The sequence below is a fragment of the Malus sylvestris genome, chromosome 11 (genome assembly GCF_916048215.2).
Source record: "Malus sylvestris chromosome 11, drMalSylv7.2, whole genome shotgun sequence".
In the NCBI taxonomy this organism is placed as follows: Eukaryota; Viridiplantae; Streptophyta; class Magnoliopsida; order Rosales; family Rosaceae; genus Malus; species Malus sylvestris.
Window position 1 is genome coordinate 7944409 of NC_062270.1, and position 5264 is coordinate 7949672.

At 34.3% G+C, this 5264-nt stretch overlaps 1 long non-coding RNA gene across 2 annotated transcripts; it reads right to left on the minus strand.

Annotated features, from left to right (window-relative positions):
- Positions 1 to 259: 259 nt before the first annotated feature.
- Positions 260 to 4983, minus strand: LOC126591147 (uncharacterized). 2 transcript variants are annotated; one of them, XR_007612261.1, is made up of 4 exons: positions 4414 to 4983; positions 3880 to 3954; positions 1520 to 3018; positions 260 to 1147 (listed from the first exon to the last, which is right to left on the minus strand). It is a non-coding gene; the product is annotated as an uncharacterized LOC126591147 (long non-coding RNA). The 2 variants fall into 2 exon arrangements; XR_007612260.1 differs by having other exon boundaries at positions 1520 to 3033.
- Positions 4984 to 5264: the final 281 nt, after the last annotated feature.

Genomic DNA, 5264 nt, shown 5'->3' on the forward strand with positions numbered 1-5264 from the left:
ATTTTATTTGGTGTGAATTATTTGGTATGTTTATGTATTTTTATTTGGTGTGTTTTTTGTAGTGAGTTTTTTATTATTTCGTATGTTTATGTAATTTTATTTGGTATGTTTATGTAATTTTATTTGGTGTGTTTTTTGTAGTGAGTTTTTTATTATTTCGTATGTTTATGTAATTTTATTTGGTGTGTTTATGTAATTCCAATTGGTGAGTTTTTTAGTTTTATTTGGTGTGTTTTATAATTTCATTATACGTGAACAATTTGATGAACAAAGATTCTATTATTAGGATAAATATATTACAAAATTAAATACATGTACTCTCACTTTAAATAAAGTACTAACTTCAATAAAATGGAAACAACATAAATAATAAATTACAACCCAAAGTGATTGGAAAACTATGGGCTCCGATTACAAAAGTACCATATTCCTCACCACTTAACCAATCTGTGGTGTTAGGATCATCTTGTCTTGTTGTGCTAAGACCATCTTGTCTTGATCTCGCTTCTCTTGCACGCCTCCTTTGCACCACATCCGCTTTCTCCGACTGCCAAAAATATTTAGAATTTGGAGACATCCCTTCTAAACGCGTGTTCATAATGTCACGATCTCGTTGTGCAATTCTTTCTTCTCTAAGAAACTCCCTTTCTTGCCTAAGTAGCTCTCTTTCCCTCTGTTCAGCTTGAAATGCTTGTTGAATAGCTGCAGCTTTTACCTCATCTCTAGCCTTGTCAGCCTCATATTTCGCCAATTCCCGCGCCAACGTCAATTCACCTTGATGAGCAAGTTCTTGCATGTACTTTCCATAATCATTTTTGGAAGCACTCCCTTTCCTCTTTGAAGCCTTCTTACCTAGAGGCCGAATTGGATAACGGGTCGACCCCGACGCTTGTTCAGGAATGGGCGTTTCAGGCACTTCTTCTCCATCTTCTTCATCAACATGGGAGCCATGATTGGGTGTAGAGTGTGGAAGGGTGCTGTGTACAAAGGTGCTGTGTAGAGGGATGTTGTTCATGCATACTTCTGGACCAACAAGCACAACTTTGAATTTAGGACAATCTTTAACAATATTCCAACATTCCTACCGGGTGAATGATTTGTTTCTTGATTTGATTTTGGCACCATACCATGCTTGTGCTTGAAGTTGCTACAAATAATAATATTGAAATTATTAGGTAACAAATAAATAATACAAACAAATAATAATAATGAAATTAGGTCACAAATAAATAATACAAACAAATAATAATAATGAAATTAGGTCACAAATAAATAATGCAAACAAATAATAATAATGAAATTAGGTCACAAATAAATAATGCAAACAAATAATAATAATAATGAAATTAGGTAACAAATAAAATAATACAAATAAAAATAATAATGAAATTATTAGGTAACAAATAAATAATACAAACAAATAATAATAATGAAATTAGGTCACAAATAAATAATGCAAACAAATAATAATAATAATGAAATTAGGTAACAAATAAATAATACAAACAAATAATCTTACCTTATCCGTATAATTTGCCCCACTTCGAACATTACTACTAGCTTGTGTCAAGGCATGTCTCCACGTACTAAAGGAATGACTAAGTATTTTCCAACGATTGGACATCGATTCTTTGGTTCTTTTCCCACTCATTTGCTCAAGAACTTTGCTATGAATTAAACTCCACATTTATCGCAACTGCATCTCATTACCCGTAAGGGAATTATGAGTAACTTCAACCCAGCTAGTGCACAACGCAACATCTTCAAGAAGCGACCAATTCGTACCTGCATCAGTAGTCATTTTGTGGAAAAAAAATTGAATTGAAACTTTGAGAGAAAGATAGGAATTTGATTGAAAGTGGTTGAGAAAATATGAAATTGTGGTGTAAGGTAGATGGAGGAGAAGTGGTATTTCTAGAAAAGTAAAAAAAAAAATTTACAAATTTTTTTTCAGATTTTTTACAATTTTTTCGGATTTTTTCCATTTAAAAATTTTTTTTTTTCAAATAATTAATTTCTGCCGTTGGATTTTAAAAAATTTGAATTCCAACACTCCAGATTGTGCCACGTGTCACAACGGTAACTTTTCTTAATTTTAAAACTATTTTTTCTATATTTATAAAGCATATTAATATCGACCGTTGATCTCAAATCGAACGGTTGATATTAAATAAGATTTTTTTTTTACCGTTGAAATCCAACGGACCAAATGAAGGAGCTGTTGAGATCGAACGGACCGTGGGAAGCCACGTGGCTTCCCAACAGTAACTGAGACACTGCAAAAGGCGCCTGATTTTTCTGAAAAGGTGTCGGGCGACGCGCCCCCACGCGCGAGTGGGGTGCACGCGCCTGATAGAAAAAAATAAAGAAAGGGTTGGGAGCTCGGGTTGCCGGGCTGTCACAAATTGACAGGCCTCTTGCTTGGGCCTTCTCCACGAGCTCGGGCTCTTCATGGCTGGAGCTGATTGACAGGCCCTCGGGCCCTTTCTTCTCCCCTGTCCCCCGGCCTACATGCAAGGCTGGACTTGCTCTAATGGAGGAAGGTTGGTGGGAGAGATGTAGAAGAAATTTAATAAGAAAAGTACACAAAATAAAAACTAAAAACCAAATATAAAGAATTACTATAAGTTATTTTCTCTCTGAACATTTTGCTTTCATTCACTCTTGTTTATTTCTTGTACTCTCTCCCATCAACCTTCAATACCAATCTAAATTTTGGTTTATCTACTCTGCACTGATAATGTAAGATAATAATAATTAGTCCTCTCTCATCTGATTTGTGGGAAACAAACATCACCTAATAAAGGCAGAGTCAAGTTTTCATGCAGAATTAATGGATCTAGATCTTCGATAAATTAGGGTTACCAACTTTTGTCAGACACTGGTCTTGAGCCTTTACTGGGTGAAAGCTTGACTTTGTTGAGAGGGGATTTATCAGGATCGTGATTATATATACTTGATCAATTGCAAAGACTTTCCACACTAAACGGTACCCTGAATTGCGAAAACTTGATCAAACTGCACAAGTCATGCCTTCAAATAAGAGACAAAAGTTAATCTACTTTCCATTCAACTGATGAGAAATTAATAAATTTGGTTATTCACTCACCATCCACCACATTACTTTATGATAATCACAGTCTCACAGAATCAATATACTTCATATATATTTTTGTTTATTTATTGCACAAAGGTCTTGTCTGACATAGAGGATTGGTTTGTATATGACTATTTACTATACTAAAGGTATTTTAAAAGAAGAAATGAATGACAAATTTCTTATTTTGTCCAAGTTGAAGGTTACTAATGAATAATAATTGTCTTTTTTAATCCTAGCATTTTTGTGGTGATTAGTAGGGATATTTTCACTTAAAAAAGTAAACTTCAACTTAGACAAAATAAGAAATTTATCATCTTTTTTTTTTTTAATGTCTTCAATATAGTGAATGGGACTACATAAGCTAATCCTCTTTACCAAGCAAAGCCAAAAGGTATTTCATATGTCATGAATTGGCATAGGACATGTATAAACTAAAAGCTGATTTCAGATGTAAACCATAAAACATCAGATTCCTGACATTAATATTCTTGCGTACCTAACCCATCATTAGTCTTTCAGCAAAGAGAATCAAACAAACATCAGAGCTCCAATTCCTAAACTTCAGAAGAATATTGTGATAACAACAAAGTGATACACCTCCAACAAAAATAAGGATTAAAAAGTAATAACCTGGGTTGGTTAAGTAAGATTTTTACACAATTAAAACCCGTTGAGGTGTATTGAGGTAAAACGTTGATCAACAGATTAATTTTACTGACTGCAACAGAAAAGATTCAACAAATTATATGAAGCATTACTAATCATGATTAAAGTATTACCCTGCCCTCGTGCATTGCTGGTGGCCAATCAGAAGATCCATCAGGTGCTCTGATGTTCTCGTGGTGTAAAAATGCCTAGAAAATCAATAACACAACAAAAATATTGAGCAAATTAAGATGGTGCTTTGGATCATATCATCTCATATTTACACCTGTCCGTTTGAATCAAAGGCAGCACTAGCAGAAGTGCAGAACTTAGTAAAGAGCTAATTAAATAATATAAAATCCGAATTTGAATTAATTTTCATTTGCCAGACTTATCGTCAGAATCAAGTTTATATTTCCACGTTGTGAATGGATTCACACATCTAACCACCGCTAATCTACGATCGATGGTCAAAATTGAAAAAATTAATTGCCGGATACACCTACGGTGACGTTTCATCCATTAGTCAACTTAATTCTGATAAGCAAACAACATATGGTAGAAGATAAAGACATGATTAATACTAGTACCTAATAATCTTCAAAGGATTTAAAACTAAAATAACCCCAAAAATCAATTGTCTGGCACCTCAAAAATTGCTCTCTCACCTTCTTCACAGGGATCATCGACGCAGATTCCAAATAGTCATGTACCAGCTGATGCAGCATCATCAAGATTCCCACTTCGAAGGAACTACCTTTCAAGTACAAAAGGAAGTTGAAGGAAATATTCTTATTGGTGCGGTAACAATTTACTCGATCGATAAAGGTAGCCCCCTTGCCTGTATGTGAATCTTGATGATGCTGCACCCGCGAATACTGACTTACTCTGACTGATGGTCTTGAGATTCCTCATGCAAATTATGCAGATTGTAGAAGCAGAAACCCTAACCCTAAAAAGAAGACAATTAACCCATGGAGGACTGGACCCATAAAGTTGGAGAACAAGCGAAAAAGAATCCATATATCCTATCGTATGGATCAGTATGGGAGTACACAAGCTATTTAAGATCCATCCACCTGATTTAAGAGAGACAAGGACAATAAGAACGACTAATGGGAGAGCTAATATGTCTATGGTTAAAAAAGAGATGAATCCTAATTTAAAAAACAGTTTGGAAAATCCTGATAGAAGAACACAAAAGCTAGACCTAATCTAGCTCACTCATACTTTTGAACTTTTTTTGTTCCAAGGCTGGAGTTAGGCTGGTGACTAGCAATACTATTTATACAAAGCCAGGTCCTTAGGCTTTTACTGGGGTGATTTTTAAAATAGGCTGTAAGGTCTTAATTTTTTCACATTGACCCTAAGGTTTTGAAATTGTATTAATTTACACTTTTTGGATATTTGAACATTTAAATATTCATTAAGCTAATGAGTTTTTTAGTTGATGTGGTGCAATTGTGACTTACATGTCTCCAAAATTAAAGAGTCTTATTCAAATAAATGTGTATATTGA